The sequence below is a fragment of the Silene latifolia genome, chromosome Y (genome assembly GCF_048544455.1).
Source record: "Silene latifolia isolate original U9 population chromosome Y, ASM4854445v1, whole genome shotgun sequence".
Taxonomy (NCBI): Eukaryota; Viridiplantae; Streptophyta; class Magnoliopsida; order Caryophyllales; family Caryophyllaceae; genus Silene; species Silene latifolia.
In genome coordinates, this window is record NC_133538.1 from 95,144,584 (window position 1) to 95,156,693 (window position 12,110).

The following is a 12,110-nucleotide window of genomic DNA, read 5'->3' on the forward strand; positions in this document are numbered from 1 at the left end:
TGGAATTAAGTTAGTTTATAATTCCTAGGCAAACATAGATCTCGGAGCCGAGTTGTGATGTGACCATAATTAGCGCATATTTATCCCCCGAATTAGCCTTGTTCCCATGCATTTTAGTGCATATTTGGGTCATTTATTGTCTTTAGTTCTTCGTTTTGCATATTCTTTGAGATTTTGATCCCTTGGTAGGAAAGGAGTGCAAATCTTGCATTTTCATGGCAAAACGAGACTAAATTGATTGAATTCAATGACCAAGCATCAAGGAGAGACAAGATTAGAAGGCCTTTGTACATATGATAGTAGATGAGCAATGTTGAGAAAGGATCCTTGCATCCCCAAGGAAATCCCCAAGGATTTTATGAAGAAAAGGGAAGAAAAGAAGAAGAAACAATGCTGAGCTACAATCCGAGCGGATTGCCTTGAATCCGCCCGTCCTCCACAGCACAATCCGTGCGTCATCTGCCAAAGACGCCCGGGTTAGCAGCCACCAGAATCCGCCCGGATTCCCTTGAAGGCGCCCGTCTTCCCCTGCTACAATCCGCCCGTCCCGACACCAATACGCCCAGATTCCAGCCCAGCACGAATTCGTCTCTTCATGCATCAAAGAAAGAAGCCCTTCCTTCGAAAAATACCGGCTTCTCCCTGTTCAATCTTAAAAGTGTAATTACTAGTTTAGCCCTTAGTTAACCCTAATGCATCCACCTAATTTCCACTATAAATACCCCATTAGTCTAATTAGAAGAGCATGTTCTTCTTATCAATTATTAGAGTAGTTAATATCAATCAAATCTCTCTTTAGTATTGTAATCAACAATTAATCAAGTTTTAATACAAGTTTTATTTCCTTAATCTCTCTCTTGTTCATCCTTTATTTTGGGTAATTGAAGATTATTTGGGTTATTATTGGGAGATTGACAACCTCTCAATCAAGCATCAAGTACTTCTTTTATTCTTTTCTTTATTATTGGAATCATTAGTAGGTATAATTCTCTTAATCCCTTTTTAATTATTGCTAATTACTCTCATTTATTCATCATGTTTCCTTTTGTTGGTATGATTGACAACCTTGCTAGCATGATCAACATGATAATGAGTGAGTAGTGACCTAGGTAGGGTTAATGGGTAATTAGGGGAAACCAACATGGGGAATAATTCATGCTTAAATTAATATGATTTCATGGTTTATTTGCTTGCTTGTTTTGATCTCAACTCATGCACATGTTATGTTTGATGAAATGTGAGCCTATGAATCCTTGCATTTTTTACCCATCACCTATCTTTTCAATGAGACTTGTAAGACATAAACCAACTCGAGTCTCATTAGACCATGCATATTTTTGAGTAGGGAAGACTAAGTCGACTTGTAGGTGTTGTACAATCTAATCGATTCGGCTCCGGGACCCAAACTTTCCTAGGATTGTAAGATATAACCCAACTCAACCCATCACAACAATAATTGCTTGCTTATAATTTGAGAACATGTTTGTATGATCAATTCCCATGATTCCCCTATGACCCCATGACACCCTAGTGCTTTTTATCAATTGCTTACAACCCTTTTAATTCATCTTGCTTATTTATTTTCATTGCTATTTAGTTAGTGACCTTCTACATCAACTCAAATTGTGACACCGCTAAGACACCACTAGTTTCAATAGAAATCTCATCTCAATTCCCGTCCCTTGGGATCCGACCTTTACTTGCCTCTTTACTAAATTTTAGAGTTGTTTGTGAAGCTATAAATTGTGTTTTAATTCGGACGTGACCCAACGACAACATCTATTCAATTGTGAACACGAAACGGACCGATTAAAAATGGCGCCGTTGCCGGGGACGGTGTTAACTTGACTTAGATTTTCTTATATTGTTATTAGTTGTGTCTTTCTTTGCCTTGGGGAAGTAAAACTCCTCAAGGTTTTTTCTAATTGTTTTCGAGTTGTTTGATATTTTGCATGTCTAGAAGGTCACAAGGTGATTTGTTACCTTTTGATCGTGAAATTGAAAGAACCTTGACAAACAATAGGAGATTTGCTTGGAGGAATTTGAGAGGTATTAGTGAGGTTGTGGATATTCAACCAACTATTGAGTTCATCAACCCTTTTGCAAGAGAAGGTGAGGAGAACCCAACACAAAATACCCCACAAAATCAACCTACAATGCCTAAGTTTTCATCACATTCCGTACCCACCGAGGAGAACCTACCCAATGGTACTCCCACACCACAACATTTGACCAGAAATTTTATTGCCAAATCCGCCTTTATCCAATTAGTCGAAAGGAGCCAATTTGGGGGGATGCCTAGTGAAGACCCTGATTCTCATATGGAAACCTTTTGTGACTATTGTGATGCGATTTCTCAAACCGGTGTGACTCAAGACCAAATTCGATGGGTCTTATTTTCTTTTTCTCCAATCGGCACCGCGAAATAATGGTTGAAGGGCCTTGATAAGGCCACTCTCGGAATTGATTCTTGGAAGAAGTTGGCTCTAGCTTTCTACAAAAATTTCTACCCACCGGAAAAGACTAACATGCTAAAAGCTCAAATTACGGGTTTTAAGCAAAGGGATGAAGAATCTTTGTATGAAGCTTGGGAGCGGTTCAAGGGAATTTGTCGCTCATGTCCTCACCATGGACTTAGCGAGTGGTTCTTGGTACAACAATTTTGGAATGGTCTATATGAAGATTCAAGGAACATTCTCAACATGGGATCAAATGGAATGTTCACCGACGTTGATGACAATCAAACATGGAACAAGATTGAGGAAATGGCAGTCCATAACTCACAATATAGTAGACCTAGCAAGGCTACTAGAGGAGGAAGGCATGAAGTGGACTCCGTTACTCAATTGGGTGCTCAACTTAGTGCTCACATTGACACAATCAATTTGAAGTTTGAACATGCTATGGCTAGACTTGAAGAAGCCTCAAAATCACCAAAGCATCATGCTAATGCCATGACGGCATCCTCATCAATCCCAAGTGGGATATGTGAGAATTGTGGAACTTTGGGACATGACCAAAGTGAATGTAGGGGAACAAATGAACAAGTGAATGCTTTCCAAGCATACAAGAGTGGTACCCCTTATTCCAACTATTACAATGAAAACACCAAGTTTCATCCAAATCTCTCATACAAAAGCCAAAATGTTCAAAACCCTCAAACAACATACACCCCACCTCCCATGAGAAACCAAAATCAAAGACCCTTTTTCAACCAAAACCAAGGTTATCAAAACCAAAATCCATACAATCACCAAAATGACCAAGGTTTTGATGTTCAAAAAGCGGTCCTCCAAATGCAAAAGAATCAACAAGAGTTTTTCACTCAAATGCAAAAAGATAGTCAAGCAAAGGAAACCACCATCAACAACATTCTAGCTCACACCAATATGTTGGAAACCCAATTGACTCAACTAGCATCTTCAAGCTCACAAAGACAAAAGGGGCAATTACCACCTCAAAGTAATCCCCCAAGACATGAAACGGTTAGTGCCATTCACTTGAGAAGTGGTACAAGGTATGAAGCACCGAAGAATCAAGTTGAGGATGAAGTTGTGGAAGCAAGTGATAAGGAAGAAATTGTGCAAAACTCTAAAGATGGAGAATCATCAAAAGAAGAAATTTCAAAGAAAAATGAAGACAAGGTCAAGGAGAAGAAGCCCATTGTGATTAGATTCCGTTTTCCAAGTCGTCAAGCCAAGCCCAAATTTGCTGACCAACTTGGAAAGTTTATGGAAATTGTGAAGAATTTGGAAGTATCAATTCCTTTCACGGAATTAATCAATCACGTGCCGGCCTATGCGAAATACATGAAAGACATCCTCACAAAGAAGAATTCGATCCGGAAACTTGAGACTATCGCCTTCACTAAGGTGAGTAGTGCAATACTTCAAGGGAGTTCACCTCCAAAACTAAAGGATCCGGGAAGCTTCTCAATACCGTGTACCATTGGCGACACCACGATCAACAAAGCCTTATGTGATCTAGGGGCTAGTGTGAGTGTTATGCCGTACTCGGTGAGTAAAAGGTTGGGGATGTGAGAGCTTAAATGCACCAATATCACACTCCAAATGGCCGATAGATCGACGATGACACCATTAGGGATATGGGAAGATGTCCCCGTACGAATTGGGAAGTTTTTCATCCCGGTGGACTTTGTCATTGTTGATATGGAGGAAGATTCCAACATTCCAATCATTCTAGGAAGACCCTTCTTACACACCGCGGGTGCGGTGATTGATGTAAAACATGGTGAGCTCACTCTAGAAGTGGGAGATGAGAGTATAACTTTTAATCTTGACAAGACTATGAGAGCTCCCCGTTTACATGAACCGTGTTTTATGATCGATCATTATAGTCGGAAGGATGAAAGGAAGAAGTCGGAACTCCAATGGAAGAAGAAAATTGAAGATGCTCCATTCAAAGAGCAAGTGAATTGTGACAAAGAGAGCTTGCAAAGCTCATCAAAGACAAGCAATGAAGTAGATGGCCTCATTGGCATGAAAAGGAAATGGGAAAGTTGTCTCCATCAAATCAAGAGATTTTTAATGATCAACTTAATGAAGTATGTGGTCTTTGGGACGACGAATTTGAAGGGATTTTTAATCCCTACATTTGTAATGCCATCGATCAAGATCGACAACACGGGCCAAGGTCTATTGAAGACCTCTATCATGATAATGAACAAGCATTTGATTACTTTTTCAAGGTGTTGAGCAACATCAACAACACCTTGAACATGCCCCCTTGACATCTCATCAAGAATGAGAGTTTGGTGGAGTCCTCCCTAAACCACCATTTGTAAATATTTCTAACTCCCTAACTTGCATTTCAATTCTTATATTGCATTTTTGTTATTTTTGGATTTTTATACTTTGATCAAGATAATTATCATGTTTGAGAGAAGCGAGGGAGGGACTAATAATTTTAATTAATGTGTAGTGCTTTAGCTTAGTGTGGGGATGGCAATTGCCTAGGCTATCCATGCCTTAGTAGTGCCCCCACAATGAAGAACACGAGATATGAAGAAGAATGGAAAAATGACAAGGGATATGCAAAGTACATGGATGGAACTGAATCCGGGTACAAAGGGGTCGAATCCGAGCGGATTCAGGAGAATCCGTCCGTCTTCAGGCAATCCGGGCATATTGGATAGAGGACGCCCGTCCCTCTGAGCTGAACTTTTGAAATATTTTTGACTGTCAACGAATCCGGGCGACCTGCATTCGAATCCGCCCGTCTATAAAAATCCGCCCGTCCTGAAAGGAAGACACCCGTCTTCTTGGCTGAAGAAAACAAGAAAAATCCCTGTGAAGGAATCCGCCCGTCTTCTGTAGAAGACGCCCCTCCGGTGTTTGCAAATTCGAGCGTCTTCACTGAAAGACGCCCGTCTTTAGGCGAGGATTTCCCAACCCAGAACAGACCAAATCCGGGCGTCCCGAGCAGAATCCGCCCGTCTTGCCCCTGCAGTTCAAATTTGTTCGGGTTTTATAAACCCCCTCCCACATTCATTTCTTCATTCCTTCATTCATAACACTACTCATAACCCTCAAAACCCTCATCCTCTCCATTATAAAAACAAGATTCCTCAACAACATTCACCAAAATCAAATCAAAACATCCTTTTAACAACAAATAAATCACTCCTCTTTCAACAAAAATCAAAACCAAGCACAAAATCTTCAACCTTTGAGTCAATTTTTGAATTCATAAAGGCAAAGCCTTTCATCTTTAAATCGATTTGGGTGCACTAGAAATTGAAGATTTTTCACTCTTTTCTTGGTTTATTCATCAATGGCAAGGACTAAGGGAGCAACAAAGGCAACAAAGGCAAAGGCACCAAAGGCAAAGGCACTCTCATCAAGACAAAAGACCCTTCAAGCAAAGAAAGCATTGGCTATGGTGGTAGCAAACCCAAACTTAGAAGTGCAACAACAACAACCTCCCATGGAAGCAACAACATCCTCTACTCCGGAAATTGCTCAACTTTCGAACTATCCGGAGGTAATTTTCATTTCCAAATCCCATAGGGACACTTTTGCCAAGTTTGCTAGGAAATCGTTTCTATCCACCAAGTTTATTTGTGAAGATACCTTAGAAAAATTGGGTGTCCTTGAGCAAACTAGAGCCTTTTTCAAAGCCATGGGGTTGGAGAAATTGTTTGAATCAAAAGAATTGACATACCCCTCCCTTACCTTAGAATTTTTGAGTTCTTTGAAAGTTAACAAGGTTTAGACCATGGAGACCATCGATTTTCGTCTAGCTAATATTAGTAGGCGCATCTCCTTTGAGGAAATGGGTAACGCTTTGGGTCTTAGTGATTCACCGAGTTATTTTAAGAATGTTGGCAAGTATGACCCCGACCCTCTTTGGGATGCGATTTCCGGAAGGAAATTTGAAGACTTTCATGCTAGTCGCGCTCTATTAGTCCACCATCCGGGCATTAGAGTGTGGCACAAGGTCATAGGTAACACCATCATTGCAAGAAAAGACACCAACCATTTCACCAAACTCGATTTTGTTCTTCTTGAGTCGGCTTTGAACGTTGGAAGGGAATTCACCAAGCCTTTTAACTCTCTAAGGCTCTTGGTGGATAGATGGTTAAATATTGATTGTGGGAAGAAAGGCACCACCGTTATTGTGAATGGAGGCCTAGTCACTATCCTAGCTAAATACTTTGATCCAAACTTCAACAAAGATAACAAGTATGAGGCAAAAGAGGGTGGTCATCTCACTGATATTAATACTATGATATACAAGTACAAGTGGGTTACCCATAACCCTCTTGACACCAAGTATGGATGGCTCACTAGTGAGGCTAGATCTTTCACTTTGCCTTCAAATATTTGTCGATTGAATGTCCACCGGACCAACTATCTACTTCCCCTATCAAAAGAGGCCGAATATATTATCCAACAACAAAAGGGTAAAATTGAAATGCCCTCCTCTTCCATTGTCACACCACCCTACCCTTTCGAGTACCAAGAGTTCAAGCCGGAAGGTGTTGAAGCAAGAAATGATTATTTGACTCTTCTCATGCAAGAGATGCACAAGCAAGCTTTCGAGGATCGGAAAAATGCTTACTTAGCCCAATATCCACCCCTCTTACATTTAGCTAGGCAAGGACTACTTGACCCATCATGTCCTTTGCCTAGTTGGGCGGATAGGGAAGTCCTATTTCCGAGTGCATCTAGGGTTATTCCGGGTGATAATGAGGTTGTTGGTAATGAAGTGGTGGATGATAACATTGATGAAGAAGCTAGTGAAGAAGGAGAAAAGGATGATGAGCAAAGTGAAGAAGAAAGTGAAGGAGAAAGTGGTGATAAGACAACTTCTAGTGAGGAAGGTGATGATAATGATGATATGATGGAAGATTAGCAAGCTTTAGAGGCCCCTACCCTCTTGAGGTTTGTCTATTTCTCTCTTTGTTCTATTTATTTATTTTTCTTGATCATTGTTGGAGTAGTCCTAGCACCATTGAGGACTAACACCTCGGCCCCATTGAGGTGTTCTCATTTTATTGTTCCCACCTTTCAAAACCCAAAATGACAAAATTAGTTTCATGCATTGCATATTGTGTGCATGAACTACACCCATCCTTGGACATTAGCAATAATGTCTAGATCGGTTTGGGGAAGTTAATGCATACACAACGGGGGGTAATCTAAATTATCCTCTCCGTCATAAACAAAAACCTTGTATCATGCAGTGTAGATTAGTGTAGCTTGCATTTAGTGTAGAAATCATGCATCATTTTTGCATAATTTCCCATCATTTTGGCCATTGAGGACAATGCCCATATTAGTGTGGGGATGGGGAATTCTAACTTAACTATTATTCAAAAATCCAAAAAAAAAAAATTGAAAATTTCGAAAAATCATAAAAATGTGAAAATTGAAAAACCCAAAAACATGTTTATTTCTTTGGTAGTGTAGTTATGTATATATTGTATATAGTATATATTGTTTGTTCCATCCTTGTTCACATTGATTGACTACGCCACATCCGAGACATGAGGATCATGAAGACCGCATGGTATGATCTTTCCAATCTCCTTTTTCCTCTCTATGTTAATGACTATGTGGCTTTATTTTGATTGATGCGGTATAACAATGTGAACCTAGGACTTGCATTTAGTTTATATGTCATATTAGTTGATAGAATCACTTGCATTAGAATGTATATAATAGTTGCATCATGGCATGTAGTTGCATTTAGATAAAACATTTTGAAAAGTGCCTAATTGAGAACTTTGACAAGAGCAACTAAGCCATTACAAATACTTTTTCAACTTAAGACTTTTCCTACTAGAATGGTTGTAAAACACCCTAGGTTGTGTCATACTAGTGTCTTTTGACCCATGACCCAAAGCCTAGTCAAGGGTTTGCATGTGAGTCACCTATCCAACCCCGTGATGCGATGTGGACTTGGTTAACTTGTCTAGGTGACCTTGATTGACCTTGTGGTAAGGCAACCCAAAAATACTTTATATCAATAAGTTTGAAGTGCTCATTTCGAAAATTTTGTCATGTGGAAGTAATTTATTGCTAAGGAAACCTCAAATGTTATGAAATGTTGAGAAATTTTAGTTGTTTTGATGGAGACGTACCACTTCGATGTGCTTTGGAGAGGGATCCATTGAATTGGGCCCCCACACAGTTGTGAATTCGACCGCCCAGAGACAGAGTGACTATCACCCCGAAAAGCTATTGTCCAGAGGTTAACCGGTTGCCTAATAAGCGATTGGCGAAAGCAAAGGACACTAGCCCAGAAGGGACAAACCCCATCTTAAATTTTTGAAATGTGAAAGTTAAATGAGGACAATTTTGAATACTAGTCATATCCACCCTTGTTTATAAAGATTTGAGCATTTCATTCCCAAAAAGCCTTTTGTCAAACCACTTTGTCGAGCTTGGGACGATCCATGACCTTTATTTTTGTAGAGAATTCGAGACTTGTCATGTCATATGATACTAGCATCATAGGGATCATCATTCCACCACCATCCGATCGCTCTTGACGAAAGCATTTGGAAATTAAGGACGAAAGTAGCCTAGTTTAACACCATTTGGAGGTGATTTAGTGCCATCCTCTTAGCCTTAGTAATTTGTTGAACTAGTATTTGTGAAGGATTATATGCTCTTAAATTTGTTCTCTCTTGGTTGCCTCCGCCACTTGATGAGGAAGTGGCTATTCTTTTTGTAGATGCTTCCATTATTTGATTTTGTGTGCTTAATGTTTGGATGTGTCGCCATTTTGGCAAGACCCACTTTGCCTTGCAAGAAGGCATCCTACCTCATGGTTGTCTTGTTGTGAGTAGAAGGGGCGGAGTGAGACCCGCTAATTGTCTCATATCGGCTATGTTATTAGGTTAGTTTAAATAATGGTCCTAGTCTTTGTCACCTCTTTACTCGGGACGAGCAAAGGTTCGGTTTGGTGATATTTGATGTGACCATAATTAGCGCATATTTAGCCCCCGAATTAGCCTTGTTCCTATGCTTTTTAGTGCATGTTTGGGTCATTTATTGTCTTTAGTTCTTTGTTTTGCATATTCTTTGAGATTTTGATCCCTTGGTAGGAAAAGAGTCCAAATCTTGCATTTTCAGGGCAAAACGAGACTAAATTGATTGAATTCAATGACCAAGCATCAAGGAGAGACAAGATTAGGAGGCCTTTGTACATATGATAGTAGATGAGCAATGTTGAGAAAGGATCTTGCATCCCCGAGGAAATCCCCAAGGATTTTATGAAGAAAAGGGAAGAAAAGAAGAAGACACAATGCTGAGCTACAATCTGAGCGGATTGCCTTAAATCTGCCCGTCCTCCACAGCACAATCCGTGCGTCTTCTGCCAAAGACGCCCGGGTTAGCAGCCACCATAATCCGCCCGGATTCCCTTGAAGACGCCCGTCTTCCCCTGCTACAATCCGCCCGTCCCGACACCAATACGCTCGGATTCCAGCCCAGCACGAATTCGTCTCTTCATGCATCAAAGAAAGAAGCCCTTCCTTCGAAAAATACCGGCTTCTCCCTGTTCAATCTAAAAAGTGTAATTACTAGTTTAGCCCTTAGTTACCCCTAATGCATCCACCTAATTTCCACTATAAATAGCCCATTAGTCTAATTAGAAGAGCATGTTCTTCTTATCAATTATTAGAGTAGTTAATATCAATCAAATCTCTCTTTAGTATTGTAATCAACGATTAATCAAGTTTTAATACAAGTTTTATTTCTTTAATCTCTCTCTTGTTCATCCTTTATTTTGGGTAATTGAAGATTATTTGGGTTATTATTGGGAGATTGACAACCTCTAAATCAAGCATCAAGTACTTCTTTTATTCTTTGCTTTATTATTGGAATCATTAGTAGGTATAATTCTCTTAATCCCTTTTTTAATTATTGCTAATCACTTTCGTTTATTCATCATGTTTCCTTTTGTTGGTATGATTGACAACCTTGCTAGCATGATCTACATAATAATGAGTGAGTAGTGACCTAGCTAGGGTTAATGGGTAATTAGGGGAAACCAACATGGGGAATGATTCATGCTTAAATTAATATGCTTTCATGGTTTATTTGCTTGCTTGTTTTGATCTCAACTCATGCACATGTTATGTTTGATGAAATGTGAGCCTATGAATCCTTGCATTTTTTACCCATCACCTATCTTTTCAATGAGACTTGTAAGACATAAACCAACTCGAGTCTCATTAAACCATGCATGTTGTTGAGTAGGGAAGACTAAGTCGACTTGTAGGTGTTGTACAATCTAACCGATTCGGCTCCGGGACCCAAACTTTCCTAGGATTGTAAGATATAACCCAACTCAATCCATCACAACAATAATTGCTTGCTTATAATTTGAGAACATGTTTGTATGATCAATTCCATTGATTCCCTATGACCCCATGACACCCTAGTGCTTTTTATCAATTGTTTACAACCCTTTTAATTCATCTTGCTTATTTATTTTCATTGCTATTTAGTTAGTGACCTTCTACATCAACCCAAATTGTGACACCCCTAAGAAATCTCATCTCAATTCCCGTCCGTTGGGATCCGACCTTTACTTGCCTCTTTACTAAATTGTAGAGTTGTTTGTGAAGCTATAAATTGTGTTTTGATTCGGACGTGACCCAACGACAACATCTATTCAATTGTGAACATGAAACGGACCGATCAAGTTGGTCAAGACTTTATAACACCTACAAGTAAACTTGGTTTTCCCTATTCATTATGAGATAACATAAATGAGTCATAGGAAGGTTTGGGCCCCAGAGCCGAGTCGGTCACGACTTTACAACACCTACAATCGACTTAGTTCTTCCTATTCAACTATATGCATGGTCTAGCAAGCCTTGAGTTGGTTTATGTCTTACAAGTCTTGTTGAAAAGATAAGAGAATCATGCTAGATTGTCAATTAAGCATTTCATCAAACATAACATGTGCATCAGTTGAAAGTACAATAAGCAAGCATTCATATGAATTCACTAAGCATAGATTTATCCCATAATTACTCCCCTAATCCCCACTTACCCTAGCTAGAAGAATACTCACTACACGTCATGATTAATATGCTAGCAATGGTGTCAAACATCACAACATAAATTAACATGATGATTAAGCAAGATAATAAAACAAGAGATTAACAAGTAAATAAAGAGGGATTAAGAAAGTTACCAAGTTGGAAAGTAAAGAATAAATAAAGGGATCCTTGCATAAATATGAAAACTTGTCACATAGTCTTCAAATACATACCCAACAGATCCAAATGTAAACTATTGAAGATTGAAAGAACAATTGTTGAAAGATTGAAGGGTTTTGTGGAAAGATTAAAGACTAATCTACTCTAAGAAGGCTTAATCTCAACTAAAGTGGATTAATCCCAACTAAGACGACTTCCTACACTAAGAGGGCTTAATCCTAACTAAGAGGACTTAACCCTCAATTTATTACAAAGAGGGTATATATAGTGATACAAGGATTAGGTTAACTAAGGGCTTAAATGACAATTAGACCCTTTAATTTACGTCCAAAGACTTGGAAGTCCTAGGAAGGGGACGCTCATCCTTAGCTTGAAGACAATCATCCTGTATGGGGAGATGCCAGAC

At 39.4% G+C, this 12,110-nt stretch overlaps 1 non-coding gene across 1 annotated transcript; it reads right to left on the reverse strand.

The window, feature by feature from the left end:
* Positions 1-2,528: 2,528 nt before the first annotated feature.
* Positions 2,529-2,635, reverse strand: LOC141634571 (small nucleolar RNA R71). Its single transcript, XR_012539298.1, has one exon. It is a non-coding gene; the product is annotated as a small nucleolar RNA R71 (small nucleolar RNA).
* Positions 2,636-12,110: the final 9,475 nt, after the last annotated feature.